Source organism: Dicentrarchus labrax, unplaced genomic scaffold (genome assembly GCF_905237075.1).
Source record: "Dicentrarchus labrax unplaced genomic scaffold, dlabrax2021, whole genome shotgun sequence".
NCBI lineage: Eukaryota > Metazoa > Chordata > Actinopteri > Moronidae > Dicentrarchus > Dicentrarchus labrax.
Genome location: NW_026136719.1, coordinates 28,063,398 through 28,075,256, shown reverse-complemented (window position 1 = coordinate 28,075,256; position 11,859 = coordinate 28,063,398).

Here is an 11,859-nt window from a genome sequence, read left to right as displayed (position 1 = left end):
TACTTTCCATTTAATCCATAGAAACAAAACCAATGTATATTCATCTCACATAGTGTGCTGTTTTACCATTCAGCTTCAGGCTTCACAGTTGAAATTTCCACAACAGAACACATCTCTTAGATCTGAGTGAAAAGACATGTCACATATGCTATGATCATGTTTACTGCTGAGCTTAATCCAGCTGTGGAAATTGTTGCGTGACTGTTTTCTTCACACAGTTTCTTCACAGATTTCATTCATTCTGTGCTTTATGGAGCAGCATCCATGGTCGTCCCCTTTTAAGCCCTTGTATTCCAGGCAATTCCTGGATTTTACAGTCTCACTATTGACAAGCAACTAGCTGAGTTGAGAAAACAGAGCTAAACTTTTATTTTTAAATCCATTTCTCTTGAGAATAAAGCCAATATGCAGCTTTGCAAATCACATTGTGAATATGACAATTGCGACATCTGTACATTATTAAATACTTACCCACATTCCCACACTTTTGTTTATGTATTAGTGTGGACAGCCATACACACATTAAGCCTTGGAACTGAGGATTTCCCATTAGCTTCCATAGCACAATAATCACCAGCACATTTCACAGTGTTTCCCCCCAAACCCCCCCCCCCCCCAAATTCATTCAGCAGCAGTGCAAATTACCAACACTGCCAGAGGAAATAGGAAATGAACATAGACGAAGACGAAGTCTTCCCAATTTCCTTCTAAAACAAAAATAAATGTAATTGAAATGCAAAAACATATTGCTTTTATTGTGATAAATTATGTAAAGTAAAATGGTTTTAGGATTTGAGCTACCATGGTAGTAGAGGATCAGAACTTAGACAGATGTGGAATTAGAGTTTAAATTACCTGAAAGTGCAAAAGAAGTCTTTTTTAAGCATTTCCATGACCAAAAATACAAGTGTATTGAATGTATTAAAAAGCGTTGGTCTGTTTGTACATATGGACATTAATATGTTTCTACATAAACGTTAGCATACCCAGCTAACTAGCTCACTAGCTTACAGTAACAACCTTTATTTCAAAGTATGTCATACTTTGTGACGTTACAGGTGAAGGGCCACACAGATTATGTTTTTAAAAAGTCCTGTTCACAATAAAAAGTAAAACACTGTGTATCTCATCTTGGGTTTTTTTTCTCCTTATCATACTACAGTATAATTCTTCGACTAGCTTTGCACTGCAGTATAAGAACAACAACGTTTCTTCATTGACACGTCTTTTAGCCCAATATCATGTAGCTATGAGGTGCATGTTTAAGACCAATTCTCATTTTAAAACTTCAAAGTCAGATTGAAAGAATGAAAAGTCAAATGGCAAACTCATGGTGCTGGAATTAGCTTAATTAGCTAGCTAGCGTTACATCTGATAAAAATTGCTAGCGACAGTTGTCATTTCAGCTGGACAAATGAATGGCCGTTAGCTAGAAAGAAGAAGTTGCTTTTTGCTACCTATGTCTGACATGTAGGACCTATTGTTCAAAAAATTAGCATATATACAGTTTTAAATAATTATAAACTGCATATGTGTTTTATAAAAATGAAAAGCTTGACATAGCAACCGTAACTGAGGGAGGGGGGACTCAGTGAAGGGTCAACTGAAGTTCCCGGTAAGATGGTCCCTGGTGGCCTTCCGGTTTCATCAGCCCGATGTCTGTGACAAGACAGCATTTTTTGTTTATTTTGCAACAAGGACCTGCACATTCTCTCTCAAAGCCTATTTTTGTCCAAGCTGTCAATATTCACAGTTGATGGAAAGTGCCTCTCAAAAATGCTTCTCACTGACTTGGTACAAATGAGCTGACGGTGGAGTTGCCAGGACAACAAGCACCACGATCCCTGATTGACGAGCCGCAATCGCAACTCAAACATCAGGAAGTAGCTGGTGTTGCATACACACCCACAAAGAATCTGTGCTCCTCCACTGATCTGCCTACAGCTCATGCACATCCCCAGCATTCCCATTTCTTGTTGTTCTTTGAGCAAGTGGTGATTTCGCCGAGTAAATACAGTGAGCAACAACGTGTATTTTTAGCTCCTGGATAATCAGTGAATCAGAGAAACATTATACAGTTTTACACTGCAGCGCAGTCCGTCTGGAGATTTGACTGTGCATGGTTTACAAACAGCTTGCACTTTGCTTCAGTGGAGAGCGAATCGGATCCCTGTGGACGGAGTGCAAGAAAAAACATGCACACACCAAGTTCATATTTTAGGCTGTGCAAGAGTACCTTACAAGATTTTTTTCCCCCTTTTCGCTGGCTAGAAGGCAAGAAAAATAGAAACCCCCAGCACGGTATTACTACTCCCTCCTCCCTTCCCCCGCTCTTTCTCTCTCTCTCTCTCTCTCTCTCTCTCTCACACACACACACACACACACACACACACACACTCTCTCTCTCTCTCTCTGGTTGTCTGATTATCTCTCACTCTTCCTCCCTCTCTTTCTGTCTCTCCTCTTCTCTGTCTCTTCTGACATCACAGAAGTGTTGCAGCTTCACCAGAAAGCCATGCAATAATGTTCACTGTCTGGATCTCATGCCAGTGCCCTCATCACTCAAAAAGACCCTGTCAACACGTACACGCACACACACACACACACACACACTTAACCACGCACACTCCCTGTGATGTGTACACATGCTTTACACTGCCTCCCTTTTACCCCAGCGTTGTCATGCTATCCATCTTGTATAGGAGCACACAGAGTGCAGTAGAGGGGGCATTACAGGGACCAAACTGTCTTTACTCATTCCCTCAGCCCAGCGGTAAAGCCCTGGATGCCGGTTAGAGTCCCTGCCTTCCTTTTTCCATGTCTTCCTCTTTGTCTATCTTCTTCCTCCTCGTCTATGTCCCTTTCTGGCAAGCCGGCGCATTATGTGAGCAACCTACTAAGTCCGCTCCAACCCTAATGGCAGCGGAGGCCTTTATCTGGCAAGGGAACAGGATCTCATCTCCAGAGCTGCCCTCGGCTACAGTACACACAGAAACATACATTAAGCCTCACCAATACGCTCAAAGTGGAAGGGAAATAGAATTCAATTTAAAAGTAGCTTGCAGAAAGACAATGGGGGGGGGGGGTTGTGCTGTTGTTTATTTCTCCTCCTGCCTCGCCATGCAGCACCTTGAATATCAAAATTAATAAGAAAACATGATTTGCATTATGGTGGTCAGTCACCGAAAAAGAAAAATAAGTTTGTCAATGATGAGCAGAGACGCAGCCCAGCGTCAGCATGTACAACACACAGCAATATGTCACAACTTCCATTCAAACTTGACGTGCCGGGCTAAAATGATTGGCTCTTTAATTAATTGCATTATCATCAGCAAACACAGTGATTTTCTCCCAGCCGTGAAAGCTCCTGAGAGAAGACAGATATAATGTAGCTGAGGCCACTCCACTCAGCCACTGCAGGAAGAAATCAACAGGCACAGGGCTGCCACATAGTCACAGTGCCCCCTACTGGCTAACACTGCATCCACACCCTAAAAGAGCATTGCCCATGGCACTTCATCAGACAGCAAAAAGCCAAGGGGTGTGCATTTGTGCACACGGCCATGGGACACTCAGAGAATAGCATCCCTGCAGAATATGAAAAGGATTTTCTGCCAAGTGTTTGGCTGTCCATGCAGTGCTCATGCATACTCAATTTCAGGGTTGCATTTGATAGAAAACAGCTTTACATGATAGTGGGATGTGAATGTGTACCATTGAGATGGAAAATATTCAGCCTCCCATGTAAAGCATTTGTAGCCTGCCAGGGGAGGGCTCAGAAATAGAGCATCACAAAGGTTCAGAGGTTTACAATACATGGACTTACATTGGTATTGGTATTGTATAATGTTTTCCAGTTGTCTGCGAGACTGAATCTACATATTTAATTTGTTGTTGTTGTTTTTCTCCTCTGCTTTCAGATTATTACATTTAAGCAACAAAATATACCCTTAGAAAGGATGTTTTCCATCCTTATGCTGAGCAGCAGACTCTGCTGACAGGTCGTCTGGAGACAAATGCTGAAGCTGATCCGTAGACTCTGAATAATAGAACAACTGCTAGGACACTGTGTTAGCAGCTGCAGGATTTTACTAGGATATCGGGACATTTTGTGATGCACAGCTGGAACCCTCTCTCATATAAAACTCTGAATGTTGCACTGGATGTCCCAAACCAAAACTTGGTGAGGCAACAAGTCTGTCAGGAATCCAGCATCAGTTACAGAATGTACGTTCGCCAGATAGATTAATGTCTTTGTGCTATGACCTCCTGAGAAAATTGACTATGCTTGTGGATCATTACTTAAAGGCATACTATGCAAGATTTGTACCTTAATATAACAGCTTCGAAGTCATTTCGATGGTAAACGAACTCGTAGTATAGCGAATCATCCCGATAGCAACGCTGGGGAGGGACGCCGCTGGCAGAACCAGCAATGCAAGTCTGAAGATGGCGCCCCGCCTAATCTCACGAGAATCACAAATTGCTTTACGGCGTGACGTGACATACATCAACGACATAAGAAGCAGCCTCAATGGAAGACGTTACCTGGTCAGTAGACATCTTCGGAGTCTATCTTTGCCTGTTCGATGTCCAATGCTTCCATCCTACTTTAACTGTTCCAAATCATTAAAACAGAAGGTTATTTTCCCTTAACCTTTGCCTCCCAGCATCTGTTTCAAATATGTGGGCTGTCTACATTATTACTACCCCAAACAGGCATGCCATGGCCAGACCAGACACTGACTTGTTGTGCTAAAGCGATGCAGTTTGTTGGGAAACAGCAGCAGCAGAATGGGCATATGGTTGAACTGGGCAGAGCATATGTCCCCAGTATTCATGTTCAAGTCTATCTCCACAAACATGACAGACCCAGGCCAACATCCCGGGGCAAAGAGTCTGCTCCTTGCGTCTTTCAAACAACTCCCAAGTGTTGTAAGTGTGTATTGCAATAATAGCCTTCAGACTGACAGTAATGTTGAGTAGAAATGCTAGACACATAAAGCTCACTGTGAATCACAATACAGCTAAAATGTAACATGGAATGAAAGTCTTAAACACTCCATCATGCAAATGTCTGTCCTACATTACTCACTAGAATAGGTGGTGCTACTGCAGGGCTGTTTTATTCTGCTGACAACATCTACTGTGATCTAAATATATATATTTGGCCTGTAGGGATAATATTTTGAACTGCCTTTAAAATCTACAGGATGCGTTGATCTTTAAAGGCAGAGTTAAAGAGCAATCTCTGGAAAGTGTCCACTCATGAGGGATAGGCTCATATCGCCCATCTGTTCTCCACTGATGGCTAAGAGGATTTATAACCCTGTGAAGATATATTGGGAGGTTGTAGTTACAGTATATTAGCTATATTATATATTAGTTTTATTAGAAAGTTGTCTTGTGTTTATAAATGTCCTCATTACTATAAGGCTGGGCCTGTGATGGGCTTTTTCTTCTGCGCTGACAACTTTTATTCACACGCAAGAAGACGTCTTTTGTTCATTATAAAAGACCAAAAGAGTGGTAGGAATCACATTTAAACAGCTGGATGATTTTGAATTTGAGAAACAAAGAGAAAGAGAGATGTGAGAAATGTGATGTGATGAAAGTTGATCTTAATGAGCCACCAGGGGTCATTAGGATGGTGTAGCAGCAATGGTCACAGAATATAGAACAAGCGGAGTAATAATGTAAAAAATAATATTACATAATGTAATACAGTTCGAGCAGTGAGCAGTGCATATGAAAAAGTAGGACAAATGTGCAGTATGAGGTAAAACACAGAAAAGAAAACTATTATTATTATAAGAGAGAGCTATAGTTACTTCTCTCTGGTTACTAGTCAGGTCACATGCAGGACATTTTAACACTAGCTGTATGTCTTGTTCACACTGAGCTTGGAAAAAGTGGGTTCAACAACATCTGAAGCATACATGTTACATTCTTGTACTTCATTTGAACACGATTAAAGGTTGTACTTATGTATTTGCAATCACACTTGTAATTGTGACTTTGTAAACATATAGTGTGTGATTATCTGTGCGTCACACTGTTTCTTTGTACAAAGGTCTCTCTTAAAGAAGAGAACCCAATTTCAATCAGACTACTTGTTTACTGTAAATAAGAAAAAAAAAACATGTATAAAATGAGCAATCTCAACTGTATGTAACAGTCATATTAACTGATATAGAAGATTATACATGCATATGCACAGGGACTGTCAAGATATGTATGCTTTTGGGCACCCAGTTAGCTCAGTCGGTAGAGCTGGCGACCCATGTACGGAGTTGCTGCAGCGGCCCAGGTTTGAATCCGACCTGTCATCCCCTCTCTCTATACCCACCTTTCCTGTCTATCTGCAGCTGTCACTATCCAATAAAACCAATAAAAGGTCCAAAAAATAACTTAAAAAAAAGGTTGAAGCTGTTGAAAGACGCTATAGAAATAAAACTAAATTTCTATGTAGCAAGGACCTCTAGAGTTTACCTTGACTTCTTGCTGCTTTATTCTGCATTCACTATCCACTTAATACGTCTGATAGGGCAGATATAATCGGTTCTGATCATATTTTTTCGCTTTGTGCACATTTTAAATCAGACTCACATCCTTTTTTAACTGGTTTACCATCACGAAATGTTGTTCAGCAGCAGTGTTTTCAAAATTAAAAGCAAATCCATAATTCATGCACATCTATAAAAGTGTGTCTTGAGAAGAGATTTAGAAGTGCATACTGATCTAGCTAACCTAATTTCTTTAGGCAGTTCATTGCACAGCGGCAGTTGTTATCTCCTAAGGCTCAGTCAACCCAGAGTCAGCCTAAACCTTGGGACCACAGGTATGGTCATGCCTGAGGATATAAAATAATATATATATAATATATAAAATAATATAACCCTTTTAAAATGGACCCTGAGAGTGCACCATGTGCTCTAGGACTGTGATACACTTGCCACAAGTGCCACTCAATCTTGATGTCATCTCAGATAGAAAGCCTTTGAAAAACCAGTGAAATAGGTGTGTCCTCTTGACCTTTTGATTAAATTATTTAATTTGGTCGTCTGTGGCACTGCATTGACATACCTTTTCAATTAGGCATTTATCAATACCAACTCTCATGTTCAAGATGCAACAAAATACTATACTTGGAATAATTTGCTTTTAATATGGATTTCCTTCAGCAACAGCAAATACATTTTAACGTACCGGATGAGTTGCAAAAATGTTGAACGCATCAGTAAAATGTTCACTGACACTTTTCTCCAAAAGAGGCAAATCTCCCAATACACTGTCAACCCGTAGTGACTACAGCATTATTCAGTTTTTTATGGTTATGTTTATGGAAAGATCATGGTCTGTTTTAATACACTAAAAGTCAGCAGTGATTTGAGACATGAAATATTTTATTAGGATTTTACCAAAACATACCTTAGCCAAAGTGCTGTTGTTGCCTAAACCTAACTAGCGACCGCAGTCTGGACGTGAAGCCTAGACTGTGGCACCACAGTATCTATGACAACAATTTAGTAATATATAAACAGAATTTTGGGTTGATTTCCTTATAAAGGACCTCTTATATATGTATATATATATATATATATGTAATTATAATATATATATATATATTAGATAATTACCACAGTATCACAGTAATGATGGTGAATTTTGTAATCTATATTACTGTTGTGAATTGAGATAAACTAAACCAAACATTAAGACCTAAATCATTGTTATTATTAATATGTAATTATCTATTTTTAAATCAATGAGGTTTAGATTATCTGTGTCCTTACATTAACCCTGCAACAATAAGTGAAACCAAACTGCTGAAAACAAACTAGAGGCCTGAAGAAAGAGACAGATGGGATTTCTCTGTTATTTCCTTGCACATTGCTGCACAATGGTCCTTTAAAGTGGAGTTGTTTCCTAACAACAGCACTTGTGCCTGCAAACCCAAAGCTACCAGGATCTAACACCTCCTCCCTGCCTGAAAGAGGAGAGCTGCTTCTCCTCTGTATGTTCGTTCCAGTCAGCAGGTTCACGTGGACGCCATCCAACTTCCCTGCAGTCTGCAGGGGAACAGAAGGTCTCTGCAGTAATCTGTTGCCATTTCCTTTACAATCCAGCAATTAACTTCACCCGGTGACAAAACAAAGATTTCTCTCAATGTAATCTAATTAGGATGTGATTCGTTTTGTTAAAAAACACCCGCACAGGCCCCCATGGGGATTCAAATGATATGTAACTGAAGTTTAATGGGTCTCGGTGGCAATAACAAGCAGCAATGAATATTAATATTTTTAAAGACAATAGTGCTCTGTATGGGTTTAAAATCCTTGCCATACCAAAGGCTGAAAAAAGGCATCTGCTAGCAGCAGTGTAACCTGCTGAGCAGGAGCACAAGCACACAAGTTTATTCAGACGCAGTGTCACAGTTCAGCCAGACTCAATGCAAAAACAGATGGTGCACTTAGGAGTAGAGGCAACACAGAGAGACACAGATAAGCCACTGCAGCAGCCTTGCTCTCGGATTCTTTTTTAAGAACGGACTGTAATTATTCAGTCAGCTTTTGAGCTCCATGCTGTTTGTCAGCATTGCCCTGCTTCATGCTCATACACTTCCACACATTCACGCTGGTGGATGGCCAGTACAACCAAGGCCTGCTACTGTGAGCCAAAGAGCCGCCTTACTGGAGAAACAGGCCGTCATGTGCCTTGCTCAGGAGCCGAGATAATTGCTGAGGGGAGGCTGAGTGCTTTACTTTAGGTTTTCCAAACTAACACCAGATTAACACCAGTTACCTTGCCACACATCTTCTTTTTTAATCTCTAGATTACTGACTCCCAACCAGGTGTAATTCTCCAGGGGGTACTTCTTCAAATGCCACCTGGTACTGTTTGGTTACTGTTTGATTTAAAAAATATATTTACATAATGAGTCAGCTTTAACACCTGAACACCGGTTGTGATTGAGAGTGTGCAAAAAGTAGTTAGAAGTCTAGTTAGCTAGCAGAAAATAATGGATAAATGGTTCAAATAGATAGCTAAAATTAATGAATAAAAAGTTCAGATAGGTAATGGATGAACAATTGAAACAGTAATTTAAAAATATAGGATAAACGGCAAAAACATAGCTAGCTGAAATTAATTTGAAATGGGTTTAGTTAGTGAAAAGTATTGGAAAAATGGTTGAAATATAAGCAATGGATATATGGTTGGAATATATAACTAAATTAATGGATATATGGTTTATAGCAGTTCTCCAACTTTTCATTATTGTACCCCTTTTGAACTATATTTTCAGCCAAGTACCCCCTGACCAGCACAAATACCTTTTGAAAAAAGCCTAAAGCAGTACAACACAGCGCTGTGCCATCAGTAAATCTGTAAATGGTTCACATATTAATAATAACAACGATTTAAACAAATGTTTAGAATCCATCACAAAATTTTCAGCAAAGCAATTATTTTTTCATCATGCAGTAACAGTAAAACATTAGCATTGGCATTATAGTTGCAGTGAACTGTGTCTTTTTAATAAGTTGCATCTTTGCCTTCTCAGTGGCAGGGAGACAACTGCACTGATCAAACTCTTTTCCAGAGATTTTACTGCATTTGACAGTTTACAGCAATCAACGATTGCTTTGAAAATAGGAATACTGAATATACAAAGTGGTTTATCGAACTTACATTTACATTTTTTATTGAAATTATAATTATTTTAGGAATTATGCATGACTGATTTATAAATTAACAATTTAAAAACTGCTGTGCGCCCATAGGGGCACTTTGGAGTACTGTAGCTTTTTTTTAAAAAAAATAGGGGTATGGATACCCTCATTAGAGAAAGACTGGTTTAAAGAATAGCTTAAAGTAATGCATAAATGGTTATAATATAAAACTAAAACTAATGGATGAATGTTTCAATGAAGGGGCTCATCTGGCAGGGCTGTGGGGGTAAAAAAAGGTGACAAAAAGGGTTGGGAACCACTGCTCTAGATTGCTCTGTTCTGCCCATAATGTACTGTATGTTAACCCAAAACCAGGATCACATGAACTGTGGCAGACAGGATACGCAGAAGTTTCAAAGAGGCTTTTTTAAAAAAATGTTTTATCCTACATCCTCACCACCTCCTGCCAGGCAACACCACCTTACATGCAGCGAACTCAATTAAACTCGGCTACTGACCCATTTCCCTAGCAATGAGCTCAGGGAAGTATCTGACAAATGCAAGTTCATGTCTGCATGTGCCCAGAGGACTGTGGCTTCAAGGAACACTCCAACATCAAAACTCTGAGGTAAGCGTAATAGCATGCAAATTCCTTACTATGCAAAAAGCCCAAAGAGCCAGTGAGAAGAAGAAAGGGAGAGGCAGGCTTTGAGCATTAACATCCCTTTATTTTTTCTATAATATACCACAGTGACTTGAGTCACAACTACAGGCTAATCACTACAGTTGGTTAAATCAAACACTCAGCATGCATACTGACTACCAAGACAATAACTTACCAACTGAATGTCTCCTCGTAGAGTAAGAAGCAGGCTTCAAAGAGAATCTATTAGCAGATGAAGTGGTAACGATTTTAGGACACAACTCCATTAAAAGCCATTTTATTTAAATATGTCAAAGAGGAAGCTCATGGGTCTGGAGTCCAGTTCTAGCTCCAGTGTGGAAAAACAAGAGCACTGGGCCACTGGGACATCCCTGCGAGCATTATCAGCCCTCCTTAACTATTCTAAAGTGACATCAATTGCTGTGCCGGCTCGATCCCAGTGGACCTTGTTAGCTCCATTTAATGGCAAAATGAGCCAACTTCTCAGTCCTGCTCTGGTACTGGAAGCTGTGAGTCCTGGCTGCGCTGTTGTATTAGGTGGTGAATGTAAAAAGATATCACACTAATTACTGAAGGGACACAGGTTTGGGAAGGCTAAACATTTGTGCATTTGTTAGCGTCTGGAGCCAGTTTATGTTGGCAGTTATAAAAAGACATTTCCATAAAGACACCTGACCTCTAATCATTAACTTATATTATTAGCATTAGCATTATCTTATACAATAGTAATATAGGAGTTCTACTTTTTGCTATAACACAATGTCTCATCTCCAACAAGTAGCAAGTTCCAAGTACAAATATGGTGCTCTGGTTGACTGCACTGCACCTATAGGCTAAATAGTTCAATCCACCTGGGGTTTCCTGGCCCAGCTGTGACAATAATGAGCACTGTGCCAAAACACCGGACATATTTTTACTAATATGCATGTCTAAAGGATTGCCTAGAAAATATGATGTTACAAGAGATTTCACAGGCAATGTGTCTGTTAGGGATTCTAATTATCCATTATTCTGATTATCAATATTTAACATATTGCTGTAATATGACACTGGCATTGTGTAGTGTATGCTCTTGTTCTTAAATGTGTAGCACCATAACAGGTTCATGTAATAGTTCTCTGTTTCACCCTGCCTATATTCACCCCTGCTATTAAAAGGGAGACAAAGTTGGAGATGGTAGAGAATATAACGGAGATCTAAGGAAGAAAACTCATTGTTGCCCTTTGAAAGGCTGGCTGACATTTCCTCCATCTTGCCAATCAGATCAGCATAAATGTCTTGAGGGTGGAGGCATCTGCACTTCTGTCAGCTTTAGTTTGAAGGATGCAACCCTCCAACCACATCATTTTTTTAAAGTTTGATCAGGCAGTTTATCTTCATAAAGTATCTGTGTGAACTTTATATCCTAAAACTCTTCTGTTACTGTTCTTTTATACAGCGGCCAATGTCTTGTATTTATAGTCATCCTCTCTTAAAGCTAGGGTAGGTAACACTGGAGAGACTAGCAAGAGACAGCTGGGG